Consider the following 14,559-nt stretch of genomic DNA (forward strand, 5'->3'; position numbering starts at 1 on the left):
TATTTTATTGTACGCGAGGTTTAAGCGGCTTAATTGACTATTTATAACAGCATTACTTAACTGCTTTACACCTTCATCTGTTATTTCATTGACAGCGAGGTTTAAGGTGCTTAATTGACAATTACTATTGTCAAACAACTTTACAATCTCTACACAACCCAACGAGCCAATGTTATTATTGAACAAATTTATGAGCGAAATTTGTTGAACGCTGTTAAGAAAATGAACCACTGCTGTACAGTCAACAGGTGCGAGGCGACATTCACTAAAATCTACAGCATTAAATCCAATCTTTTCTAACTTACTTTGAACAACTGAACCTGATTCATTGGTTTCGTAGATACACTTCATTAATGTCACCGCTAAATCTTTGTCGCTGCGAGTCGGCCAACAGGTAACTGTGCGTCCATGCAATGGAGCGTCAAGCATCAGCCCGCGTTTATCTTTCTCCTCTGTTATCTTGGGAAGAAGGTCGGTAAATATGTCGATAGACTGCTCACCAAGTAGACCACCGACAAACTGCAAAACGAGTTGCCATTCACTATTGTCGATGTGGTCAGCAACGAATCTTCTCAATTTTTCTCCTTTCATGGTTTCGGTTATGTGCTTGGCTGCGAGGAACTCTTGCATGGTGAGGTGAACGAAACAGTATTGAGCTTCGCCGGTGAACGCGTCAAGTTTACGATCTGGTAGGCGATGAAAAAGGGCGCTATCGACTAAATGCTTGGGAACTTCCTTTTGTCCAAAGATTAGTCTTTTTTGTGTCAGCCCATCGAAAGCAAGTTTGGCCAGTGGCTTGATTTTCTTTTCCACTTTAGGAGGCAAATGTTTTGAGTTAATGTCCTCTCGACGAAGGTCTTTGTCGCGATATTGCTCATCGTGCCGGCAGAAGAAAAATTTCATGGATCTTTGGTAGATTTCTGTGAGATTTGTTGGGAGGCCAACACCAGTTAAACCCTTTTCGCTGTGGAACTTCAGAACTTGCCACAAGCATGAGCAAATTATCAGGCAGTTCACAGGAATATAGCAAAGTGAGAATATGTTCATATTCGTCTTGATGTGCTCCCATATTTTCTTTCCTGCGTCCGCTGTATCTTGCCCTGCATCTTGCGCTGCATCTTTCGCAAAGCTCTCCACGTATTCTTCAACTTGCTGGGATGCAAAGCCAAGAATTTCAATTGTTTTTCGGAAAGAAAGATTTGTAACGTCTGCCACGGCAGTGGGTCTGGTAGTGGTCAGGACGCTTGCTCCGGGGAGGAGATTTCCTTCCACTATGTTGTAGAAGAGAGCAGGGAGAGGCATTTGTTTTTCCCCATTCTTGCAATCGGACGGTTTAGCGACACTTGACCTATTTAAATACTCGTCCAGGCCGTCGAAAAAGATTAGAACTCTCTCGGGATTTGTGAGGACGTGGTTCCAAACGTCATCACTCAAGCGTTCTGTCTCTGAATACTCCGATCTTGATAGAAGATCACGAAGGCTCAGTTCTCCCACGGAGTTGAATTGGCGGAACTTCAGGAAAAAGACATAGTCAAAATTGTTGAACGCTTTGTCTGATGCCCAGTCCCTGATCCACTTAGTTAAAAACAAAGTTTTTCCTATTCCGGGACGGCCGACGATAAGGATTTTCTTGTTTTCGGCATCAACAATTTCTTCTCGTGATATTGGTTGCAAATTTTTCTTTAACATGGGGTAAACTCTCAGTTGTTCCCGTCTATTCCCGGTGAAGTCATGTTCCGCTCTGTTTGGAATAAGAACTAAGTCAGTGTAAACATGATCTAACTTGCGATCTTTAATTCTGCCTTCACCGTGCGGTACTTTAAACAGGGCCTTGAGATCTGAAGGTTCCTCCGTGTATTTAATGATACTTTTCTTCAGGCTTTTGATTAATTCATTGATCAGTGAAAGTTGTTCAGGTGTTTGCTCTGCAGGTGGTCTTGGTAATAAGGGTTGCCCTGGTTCTTGACGACGACTGACAGGTTCTTGAGTGGAAAGAAAAACTGCCAGAAACTGGGAATCTTCGAGAAATTCATTTCCTTTTTTCACTCGTAGTGCCAAGATAAAGATGATCTCAATTAGAATAATAAGCGCTAACACACCATTGCCGACAGTTACGGCATTTATCCAGGAGGTTTTCTTTGTTGCTTGTTGATTGTGACACTCGTACATGGTGCTGTTCTGAATGTTGCTGGTTGATGACGCATTCGCCGCGTGACTGGCTGCTGCTATTTGGCAATGAAAGTCGGCGGGAAAGTTGTCAGGATAAAGAACTCGAGTTTGTAGGACTATAAAAATAATTCCTATCGCAAATCTGGTGGCAAGTTGACAAAAATACGCCACAAACACCTTGCGTCTTTTGGGTCTGTTTTGTCCTTCAGCATCAGGTCTCTGGCGATTGGCTTCCACCTCATCGACTCTTGACTTTACAACTCGGGAGTAGATCACACATACAATGCCGATGAGAGAAAAGTTAGCAATCACAAATCCATATACAGGAATACCAGATTTGTTGTATTGTTTGTTGTACTGATCTGAACATTTTCCTCGGACGAGGTCCATCTTTTCAAGTTTCGCCTCACAGCGGAAACTGTCACTGTTCTCCATTTCTGCAAAGATGCCAAGCAGGATTACTCCATAAACGATCCAACAAATAACTGCTACGTAACTGATCTTGTTGAAGGTTTTAGGCGTCAGCAAGTCCTTGAGATGTTCCATTTTGTATATGAGAGTTCTCGTTCAATGGATCTGTTTGAAAGTAACATCACTGATTAGAATGAGGCGTGGAAATAGATTGAACATCGCATATTATAGCATTGTATTTAGTCACGAAACCGGTTTCACCTAATCTCTCTCTCTTTTTTCTGTGAGAAAGTGTTATTTTTAGACTGAGGCAAAACGCTCTAAGAGTGTTTTTTTGTTTTTGTTGTTTTTTATTTTAGCCATTTGAGTTTGAGCCGGTTCTTCAATTCCATTGTTTAACTTTTTCGTAGTATGAAGAGATACAAACAACAATACAACCGAAGATGTTCTGGCACACTGAACTGTGCCGTAATAAGAAGACGAGCTCATCGTGAGTTTCAATGTTTATCAGAGAAAAGAGTTAATTGTGTATTTAGAAATTAAAAATTTCGGATATTTGCAGTAAAAAATCTTTGTGTTTTTAGAAAGAAAACAAGTCCAATTTTGTGGTCAAAATATAAGCTGTACACAATGTGGTGTTTAAAATCCTTATTTTTACGGTATAAATCCGAGTTGTATGTATTTAAAACTTAAAAAGACAAGTCGTACATTTTTTTTCGAAATACCAAATCTCTGGTTTTTGATATAAAAATTCAAGTTAAAAAGGAACCAATTGTCAAGAAATTAATGTAAAAAGAATCACAACTACTTTTTCTGGCGCGTGGCTTTCGCTTAGCAAACAGTGCGGTAAAGAAAACAAAGCTATTTTTGAACACAGTTCTGAAGACTAAAAACCGTGATAATAATACATAACATAGAGACCGAGTCAGTTAACATCATTGACTTCATCAGCCGAATGGTGTCTCTTTGGTTGAACTGCTGTGATTTCGCAACTACTTTTAAAACACTTAAAATTAGACATGCTACACCAATTTTGTACCCATTATATTGGCCTCGTCTATCATCTGTTTTGATTTTGAGATGAAGCAGTATGCGATGAAATAAAATTTATCGGCGTTAGGGTTCACTCTGGCTGATTCCTAAGAACTTAGTTATGTTGGTTTGATTTTCACTTGTGTTTTCAGTTGAACAGAGCGCCGCTTTAGTTTATACCTTACCGAGGCGAAACCTTAAAAGCTTAATTGTTACTTGCATAAAACTGCAATTGAATTTTCACCAAACGTTTGCTTTTCAAAGTAATTTTTAATCGCATTTTCTAGTGTATTATGAAAAAACTATGAATAAAAACTAAGAGTCAATCATATAATCATGTTAAACTTTCGACGTCAATTCCTAGCGTGTAATAGAATGCCGTGGAGTGAGACGCCGTTATAGAGACCATCGCGTGGCTTGAAACTGATAATGACCAATTGAGTAGGTTAAAGTTTCACGGTTTTAATGGCTTGGCGCTGAATGCGCTTGGCCAAATCAACATGGCAAATAAACAGCCAAGCACGGAACGGTTTAGACCTGTTACAGCAACTATTAATTTGAACCATTCTACTAACTACTTGAAAAAGCGGACAATAGAACAGCTGCCAGTTATATTGTTACTCCCGCTGATTAGCCTCTCTTTGGGCGGGTTACTCAATCTTTCCTTTCCAAAGAAGGTCTGTGCAGTAGGCTACACAGCTATCGGAATCATTTAGCTTTCTTTTAATAAAATTCCTACACATCTAGCAGTTGTCATATGATTTAAATAGACAGGATCTTAAGTTCTATAGTTCCGCCTCAGTAATATATAGAATATCATTTACATAAAACTGTAATTCAAATGAGTTCTTAACCAATTGCTTATGCCTTAGTGCCAAAGTGCGTAGTTTTTGCAGCAGAGATTTTCGCCCTTATTAGTCACTTATGCTCCCAGTTAAAGAGTCAGTGCGTAGTTAGTTACGCTCATTATGTTACTCCATTAAATTAGGCAAAGTTTTCGCAAAATGGAATCAAGATAGCGACTAGGAAAGAGAATGATCTTTATACAATAGTTTCTTTTCTGGTCAAAGATGTTATTTGTACTGAGTCTATTGAATTCGATGAGTAACGAAGATTACAGTCGATGATTGGTAGTCAGTAAAGGAGAAACTAGTTACCACAATCGGTCAGCACTAAATCTCTGAGTTTTTTTGTCTTCCAGCAAATCCTCTGAGAGTAGTACTCAAAAGCTGAACGATTAACATATCAGGAGCTATTGGTTACTGATCATTTTGCTCTATTCTAGAAATGTATCCTTAAAACGTCTAAGAGCTACAATTGTAGGAACGTGATCGATAAAACTCACAACAGCTTCCAAAGGTTTGCAGAAGATTTGTGCTTATAGCGATGGGTAATCACAGGCACTGTGGTATCACAAGAATGCAAAATAAAAGAGAAAACAACTGATGTTGCTAATATGCCAATGTTTGGAAGTGATAACGAAAAATTTCTTGACGGAACAAACATGTTTGATTGTCCAAATATTGTCAGACAGCAACGCTTTTAAAGCACCTAAACCGCGCTACACCTAAATTCTTTAAACTAGCCCCGAACGTTTCAAAATAGAACAAACCTACATTTACAGATGTCAAAGGAAGAAAAACAGCAGCAATAAACTGTGTGATTCACAACAGAGGAAAAGTGACTAAAAGATGAAGGGACAGCTTGAGGCGAGGGGTGTATATGAGTGGGTGATGTCAGTTAAAGAATGTCTGTTATTTCCTATCTCCTTCACGTGGCAATAAGAAGTTTCTCGAAAGTTCTCAAAGAAAGCCGCAATTAAACAGGAACAAGTTGTCTCTCAGTCAAGAATTAAATTGACATATCGTAAGTACTGTTTTTACTGGGGCGTGGCTCTTACTCGGAAAACATCACGGAGAAACGAAGGAAAAACTATTTACGACTACAGCAACAAGAAGGGGTGAGTGTCTTTCGTGCAATCTGACGAAACTTCTTTGATACGCGAATGATTTTTTTTTCGATAGTTTTGGTTACTGAGATTTGGGGCGGTAACACATGAAAAAATATGTTGTAATATAAAACCCTCCAGAAATACAAATATAAGTTGGCTGGCAGTTACACATTCCTTCTGTAAAATTATTTAGAGTTGCATCAAACACTGATGAGGAAAATAACGTGATCGCCGAATACAGAAGTTGCCAGATAACGTATCAAGAGCTATTGGTTCCATGTTAATGTTGCTCCACTCTGAAGAATATATTCTGAACGCTTCTAAAAACTTTAGTTTGGCAACGTTTCGGTTCTTAAAAGGATTCAAAAGCGATCGATATTAAGGCTTTTAACTGCTTCCTTCGCTTTGTAGAATACTTGCGTTTATAGCGATATACAGAAACACAGCCAACGCGGCGGCTTTATTACAAGAGTCTTAGATCAAAGAGCTAAGAATGTTCGCAAGCGATGACGGAAAACTCCTAGCTCGATTGTCCAAATATTCCCAAACAGCACTAATATACGCTATACTTAAACTCTATCCAGATTAACAATAAAAGTTCAGTTTAAAATAAAGAAACACGAACCTGCATCTGAAGATATCAAAGACAGCAGCAATACACTGGTAAATTCACAACGAGACAGGAATATTCAAGTGCTTGAAGACTGAAGATGCAAGGAACGTCTGTACCGAAGGGCGGATGACTTCTTCTAATAAAGTACGGTTTGTTTAACCTCAGAGCAAGCCTAAAATAATCAGAAAGCAGTTGTCAAGAATTAAATTGACATTTAGACAGTTTATTTTTGGGGGCGCGGCTCTTGTGCGGCAAACATCACGGAGAAAGAAAGCAAAGCTATTTAATTACACCACAACCCTGAGGACTTTAGACCATAATACATAGACATAGCAACATCTGACAAAGCTTCCTTGATACGGGGATGTTGCTTTTCAGTAGTTTTGGCTACTGAGATTTTGAACCAGAACACAGGGAAAAAATAGTTAAATGTACGATAGTAAAACGTTCAAGAAATACAAAGATAGTAAATTGGACAGGCAATTACACTTTCCTTCTCTAAAATTATTTTAAAACTGTGTAACTTGCTGACGGTTAAATTAGGCATGCCAAAACAAATGGAGCAGTATGTTTTCCAACAAAATTTTCTTGAGTTCAACTTCACTTAGGCTAATTTCCAACAACTCTGTCAGTGAGCGTCTTTGCGGGTACTTCTGTCAAAGGCGAAGTCGCGACGATCTTACTGATTAGAGATTAAAGAGAGGTTTTTCACATAAAGCATCCACCAGTGTTCCGTCAGAGCCAAAAGTTTTGAATATATAGAAATTATCATTCGTCTGACCCACATTCAAAGATCAGAGAAAATCAAACAAAGAAATACCTTGAAACAAAGAATTAAGCTGAAGGCGCATCTTAATATATTTCCACAACATATGTGTCTCACTATTACTGTTTCACTGTGTAGTTTGATGATGATGATGACGATGATGGCAATGTAGGTTTTCAATGGCAAAAAGTCAAAATATGCTTTTCAAATACTAACAGCGTTATTGACGCAAATCAATCCTAGATAAAGGTGCTAATTCCTTGCGTGTAATGGAATGCCAAGGAGTGAGACGCTGTTATAGATACCTTCGCGTTGTTTTAAACTGATAGTGAACAATTGCAAAGGTTAAAGGCGAACGGTTTTAATCGATTGTCGTAGAATGGGCTTGGCAGGATCAACATGCCAAATAAACAGCCAGGCACGAAACGGTTTAGAACTGATACAGCTATTAATTTGAGCCATTCTACCCGGCACTACTTAAAACAAGAAAGACGTTTAATTGTCCATATATTCTCAAACAGCAACGCTTTTGAAGCACTAAAACGCTACACTTAAACTCCCCAGATTCGCTCTTTCTTAAAAAAATAGAAGTAGCCTACATTAAGAGATTTCAAAGAAAGGAAAAGTGCAGCAATGCACTGGGAAATTCACAAGAGAGGACGGAATAGTAAAAGATGAAGGGACAGCTTGAGGCGAAGGGTCTATATGGGCGGATGCAGTTAGTTAAATAATGTCTGGTATTTCCTGTCTCCTTGGCAATAAGAAGTTTCTCGAACGTTCTCAAAGAAAGCCGCAATCAAACAGGCACAAGTTGTCAAGAATTTAATTGCCACATCGTAACTATTTTTTTGCAATCTGACGAATCTTCTTTGATACTCGGATGATTTGTTTTTCGATAGTTTTGATTACTGAGATTTGGCGGCGGAATACTTCAAAAAAACAAAAAGTTTAACTACACTCCTCCAGAAATACGAAAATAAGTAGGCCAGCAATAACACATTCCTTCTGTAAAATAATTAAGAGTTGCATCAAATTCTGATGGGGAAAATGACGTCTTTGGAGAAAGGTTTCAAAAGAATCTCAGTGATAGCTTAAAAAGGTAGGCATGAAAATGATCTAATTCACTTTTCGAGCGGTGATTCTGATCTGTCACTTGCCTCTTTTTAGCAGCTAGTACGAGTTTACAAGTTCAAAAACACACATCCCTCTTCAAGCGTTAGCTAGAAAGAAAATTAATAAATAAATGCTGATAATCCAAAGTTTCAACATCACTGACTTCATCGGATAGTATTTCTCCAGTTGAATTGCCATGATTTCGCAACTTTGTAAGCGACAGTTCAAATAAGCCAGGGACACTCTGTTATATGTTTTGGTTTAAAAAGGGAGCAGTATCCTATTAAAACAAATCATTGACTTTAACTATTCTCAAGAATTTTGCGTCTACATGAACAGCTTTCTTCAGTTTATGTCTTTCCGAGCCTTAAGTCCAAGTGTTAATTACGTGAAACTAAATTATATTTGCTCAAAACTAAACTTTCTGGCGAATTTTTAATCACATTTTCCAGTCTTTATCAATTGCTGATGAATACTGTGAAGCCAAGACCAATCGACGTACTGTAGTTTCGCAGTAGTTTCCGCCCAAACCGAAATTAGCGGAGTGCTATCGTTCGACTTGAATCGTTGAGATGATGAAATTATGTCATCAAGTTCCGACTAGTTGGGAACTGAAAAGAAGGAATTTTATGTAATAGCTTGTTTTCTGGCCAAACATGTTGGTTACACTGATTTTGATGCGAAGTTACAAGATAAGTGGTAAAGAAGAAACTGATTACGAACAAATGACAATCTGTTGGTGAATTAGTCTACCTTCATGTTCACAATTGTCAGGATAGTGAACACGGAATACAGAAATCGCTTTGACAAATCAAGAGCTACTTGTTACCGTTTTAATGTTGCTCAACTCTGAAAAAAATGTATTCTGAAAACATCTAAAGGCGTCAGATGGTTTTGGAACTCGGTTCTTATTAGAATTCAAACAAGATCAATAAAGCTTACAACAGCGAGAGTCCTAGATAAAAGAACAAAATATGTTCGCAAGTGAATGAAGCGATAACGGGAAAACGTCTAAATTAAATATTAGGAAATATTCCAAAACAGCACTATAATACGCTATACAAACTCTATCCAGATTAGCACTAAACGTTCAGTTTAAAATACAAAAACACAAACCTGCATCCAGAGATATCAAAGACAGCAGCAATTCACTGGTAAATTCACAACGAGACAGGAATATTCAAGTGCTTGAAGACTGAAGATACAAGGAACGTCTGTACCGAAAGGCGGATGACTTCTTCTTATCAAAAACGGTCTGTTTAACCTTAGAGCAAGCCTAAAATAATTAGAAGGCAGTTGTCAAGAATTAAATTGACATTTAGACAGTATCTTATTTTGGGGGGCGCGGCTGTTGTGCGGCAAACATCAGGAAGAAACAAAGCAAAGTTTGTAATTACACCACAACCCTGAGGACTTTAGACCATAATACATAGACATGGTAGCATCTGACATAGCTTTTTTGATACCAGGGATGTTGCTTTTCGATAGTTTTGGCTACTGAGATTTTGAACCAGAACACATGGAAAAAATACTCAAATGTGCCATAGCAAAACGCTCAAGAAATTTAAAGATAGTAAATTTGACAGGCAATTACACTTTCCTTCTCTAAAATTATTTTACAACTGTGTAACTTGGTGACGGTTAAATTAGACATGCCAAACAAATGGAGCAATATGTTTTCCAACAAAATTTTCTTGAGTTCAACTTCACTTTGGCTAATTTCCAAGAACTCTGTCAGTGAGCGTCTCTGCGGGTGCTTCTGTCAAAGGCGAATTCGCGACGATCTTATATTAGAGATTAAAGAGAGGTTTTTCACATAAAGCATCCACCAGAGTTCCGACAGAGCCAAAAGTTTTGAATATATAAAAATTATCATTCGCCTGACCTACATTCAAAGATCAGAGAAAATCAAACAAAGAAATACCTTGAAACAAAGAATTAAACTGAAGGCGCATCTTAATATATTTCAACAACATAGGTGTCTCACTATTAGTGTTTCACTGTGTAGTTTGATGATGATGATGACGATGATGGCAATGTTGGTTTTCAATGGCAAAAAGTCAAAATGTGCTTTTCAAATACTAACAACGTTATTGACGCAAATCAATTCTGGATAAACGTGTTAATCCCTTGCATGTAAAGAAAGAAAGCCGCTATTAAACAGCAACAAGTTGTCAAGAATTAGACTGACATGTAATCAATATTCCTTTATCATGGGCGTGGCTCTCACTTAGCAAACATTACGGTAAACAGAGCAAAAGCTTTTTGAAACACAGCCCTGAAAACACAAGACCATTATAACTGATACATAAGAGGAAAGAGTTAATGTCTTCATGCGGGAATCTGACGAAACATTTTTGATACGGTGAAGATGTTGTTTTTCGATACTTTAAGCTACTGAGATTTAAATCGAGAGATAAATTGGCTGGCAATTACACATTCCTTCTGTAAAATGTTAAAGAGTTGCATCAAACTTTGATGAAGAAAATAAGTTTTCGGAGAACGATTTCAACTAAAAGATTTCAAGTATCGCATAAGAAGACAGTTTTAAGAGTTTATGAGACATCCAAATGGGTCGGTTTCACGCTTGAATAATGATGAGCTCCTTATAGTAGCTAGCGCGAGTTACAAATTTGGAAACACATGCCGTTCTTCAGGAGTAAGCTAGACACAAACTTGAAAAATTAATGCTATTATTAATCTAACGTTGTAACATCATTGACTTTATCAGATCGTGTTCCTTTACTTTCAGCCAAGATTTGGTAACAGTGTTACTGACGGTTTAATTAGACATGCTACACCAGTTTTGTACCCATTACATTGGGCTCGTCTATGATCTGTCTTGCTTTTAAAATGAAGCAGTATGCGAGAAAACAAAATTTATTGCGCTCTAGGTCACTTTGGCTAATTCCTAAGAACTCTGTTGTGTCCATTTGTCTTTCACTATTTTCAATGAACAAAGTGCTTCAGTTTATTTGTTACAGAGACAAGACCTGAGCGTTAATTGCATAAAACTGCAATGAAATTTTCACCGAACAAGTGTAGCTTTTTGACTGATTTTTCTCAAGTTTTAGTCTTTATCCATTGTCTATAAATACAAACCAAGGGTCAATCACAGTTATGTATGTAGTTTTGCAAGAATTTTCGCCCATACCGAAGAATTAGAGCACTCTTTCACGTTTCAATGATTTAATCAATCAAAACGTTGCTGCAATAATTGAATGAAGCCATCAGCTGGGTCACTTGGTGGTAAAGGAATGAACTCTTAGCACTTAGCACTTATCGTTTTAAAATACAGAGAAAAAAATCTGCATTCAACGAGATGTCAGAAAAAGAAAAATAGCAGCAATAAACTTGGAAGGGTAATTGGATTTCGTGTAGACTGAAGATGGAGGCACCACCTGAGGCGAGGGGCGGATGACGTCAACTGAACAATGGTTTGTTATTTGCTGTCTCCTTGGCAATGAGAAGTTTATCGAAGGTTTTCAAAGAAAGCCGCTATTAAAAAGGAACCAGTTGTCAAGAAATTAATTGAAAATTAATCAGTACTACTTTTTCTGGGGCGTGGCTTTCGCTTTGCAAACAGTACGGTAAAAAAAACAAAGCTATTTTTAAACACAGTTCTGGTGACTAAAAACCATAATAATAATACATAACATAGAGACCGATTTAGTTAACATCATTGACTTCATTAGGTAGTGTCTCTTGAGTTGCACTGCTGTAATTTCGCAACTACTTTTAAAACACTTAAAATTAGACATGCTACACCAATTTTGGACCCATTATATTGGCCTCGTCTATGATCTGTTTTTCTTTAGAAATGAAGCAGTATGCGATGAAATAAAATTTATCGCCGCTGGAGTTCACTTTGGCTAATTCCTAAGAACTCAGTTATGTTGGTTTGATTTCCACTTGTGGTTTTGAACAGAGCGCCTTAGTTTTTATGTTACGGAGATAAAACATTAAGTCTAAATTTTATTCGTATTAACCTGGAATCGAAGTTTCGCCAAATGTTTGCTTTACAGACTATTCAGTTTTAACCGCATTTCCTAGAGTATTATGAAATACCAATGAATACAAACTAAGAGTAGATCATAATCAGTTTAAACATTCGATGTTCGTAGTTTTGCAGTAGTTTCCACCCGTACTTAAGAAAAATTACTCCTTCAAGTTCTTATCATGCGACTCGAAAACAGTCACAGAAAACTGTAGTTAAGATGAAATCAAGAATTTTGAGAAATAGTTTCTTCTCTGCTCAACGGTGTCGGTCACGCTGATTTCGATGACGATTGACAGAAATGAAAGTCAATGACTGGCAGTAAAGGGGTGAAAGTTATTACCAACAAATCACAAACTGTCTTCAGTGTGAACTTGTCTGTCTTCATGTTCATTTGCTCAGAAAATGATCCCCGACTACAAAATCCGCTAGATTAAACATCAAAAGCTATCGGTTACTGTTCATTTTGCTTGACCGCTCCAAAGAGTATATTCTCCCCAATTCTGAGAGCGTTAGGCGTTTTTCGAACTCAACTTTTTTGAGCGTTCAAAAGTGATCGATAAAGCCTAAAACAACTCTCTTAGCTTCGTAGAAGAGTTGTGTTGACAGCGGATGGGCAAACATAACCAATGTAATATCAGAACAATGCTTAATGAAAGAGCTAACAACTTTTGTTGCCATTATGCCAATGTTTGTAAGTGATAACGGAAAACTTCTCGAGTCAACAAACACGTTTGATCGACGTCCAAAAATTACCAAACGGCAACGTTTTTGAAGCGCACTAAAACGCTAAACTTAAACTTAATCCAGATTTGCACTCTGCGTTTTGAAATAAAGACAAACAAACCTGCATTCACAAATGTCAAAGAAATGGAAGACAGCAGCAATACACTGGGAGATTCACATCAAAAAAGGTAGTGCAGTACTAGCTTGAAGACTGAAAATGAAGCCAATGCCAGAGACGACGGGCCTATATGGGCGGATGACGTTAATTAAAGAATGCTTTGTTATTTTGCTATTTCCTTGGCAATCAGAAGATTCTCAAACGTTCACAAAGAGAGCCGCTATTAAACAGGAACAAGTTGTCAAGAATTAGACTGACATGTAATCACTATTCCTCTTTCTGGGGCGTGGCTCTCACTTAACAAACATTACGGTAACTAAACAGAGCAAAAGCTATTTGAAACACAGCCCTAAAAACATTAGACCATTATAGCTGATACATGGGAAGAACGAGTTAATGTCTTCATGCTGGGATCTGACGAACATTTTTGATACGCTGAAGATGTTGTTTTTCGATACTTTAAGCTACTGAGATTTAAATCGAGAGATAAATTGGCCGGCAATTACGCCTTCCTTCTGTAAAATGTTAAAGAGTTGCATCAAACTTTGATGAAGAAAATAAGTTTTCGGAGAACGATTTCAACTAAAACATTTCAATTATTGCATAAGAAGACAGTTTTAAGATTTATGAGACATCCAAATGGGTCGGTTTCACGCTTGAATACTGATGAGCTCTTTTTAGCAGCTAGCGCGAGTTGCAAATTTGGAAACACGTCCTTCTTCAGGTGTAAGCTAGATACAAACTTGAAAAATTAATGCTATTAATCTAACGTTGTAACATCATTGACTTTATCAGATCGTGTTCCTTTACTTTCAGCCAAGATTTGGCAACAGTGTTACAGACGGTTTAATTAGACATGCTACACCAATTTTGTACCCATTATATTGGGCTCGTCTATGATCTGTTTTGCTTTTAAAGTGACGCGGTATGCGAGAAAACAAAATTTATTGCGCTCTAGGTCACTTTGGCTAATTCCTAAGAACTCTGTTGCGTCCATTTGTCTTTCACTGTTTTCAATGAACAAAGTGCTTCAGTTAATTTGTTGCTGAGACAAAACCTGATCTTTAATTGCATAAAACTGCAATGAAATTTTCCGCACCGAACAAGTATAGCTTTTTGACCGATTTATCTCAAGTTCTAGTCTTTATCAATTGCCTATGAATACAAACCAAGAGTCAATCATAATCATATATGTAGTTTTGCAAGAATGTTCGCCCATATAGAAGAATTAGAGCACTCTTTCACGTTTCAATGATTTAATCAATCAAAACGTTGTTGCAATAATTAAATGATGCCATGGTTGCGCTTGGTGGTTAAAGAATGAACTCTTTGTAATACCTTCTTCTCTAGCCAAACATGTTGGTTACACCTTAAAAACTCTATCCAGACTAGCACTTTTTGTTTCAAGATACAGAGAAAAAAATCTACATTCACAGATGTCAGAAAAAAAAATAGCAGCAATAAACTTGGAAGAGTAATTGGATTTCGTGGAGACTAAAGATGGAGGCACCACCTGAGGCGAGGGGCGGATGACGTCAACTGAACAATGGTTTGTTATTTCCTCAGATGGTATCTCTCTAGTTGAACTGCTGTGATTTCGCAACTGCTTCTAAAACGCTTAAAATTAGACATGTTACACGAATTTTCTACCCATTATACTGGC

At 37.6% G+C, this 14,559-nt stretch overlaps 2 protein-coding genes across 4 annotated transcripts in view; one reads left to right on the forward strand and one right to left on the reverse strand.

Annotated features, from left to right (window-relative positions):
• Positions 1 to 14,559, reverse strand: part of LOC145464280 (uncharacterized) — a 212,611-nt gene that overhangs the window by 47,362 nt on the left and 150,690 nt on the right. For all 3 annotated transcript variants that reach the window (XM_081448117.1, XM_081448116.1, XM_081448118.1), the window contains one exon: positions 6,189 to 6,348. The gene's annotated coding sequence lies outside the window, so the exon portion shown is untranslated. The remainder of the gene's footprint in view (positions 1 to 6,188; positions 6,349 to 14,559) is intronic.
• The window catches only part of LOC145463725 (eukaryotic translation initiation factor 3 subunit C-like), a gene marked incomplete at its 5' end in the record, with an annotated part of 85,670 nt that overhangs the window by 22,617 nt on the left and 48,494 nt on the right, over positions 1 to 14,559 (forward strand). The gene's annotated exons all lie outside the window — the stretch shown is intronic.

This window comes from Orbicella franksi, chromosome 12, assembly GCF_964199315.1.
Source record: "Orbicella franksi chromosome 12, jaOrbFran1.1, whole genome shotgun sequence".
Taxonomy (NCBI): Eukaryota; Metazoa; Cnidaria; class Anthozoa; order Scleractinia; family Merulinidae; genus Orbicella; species Orbicella franksi.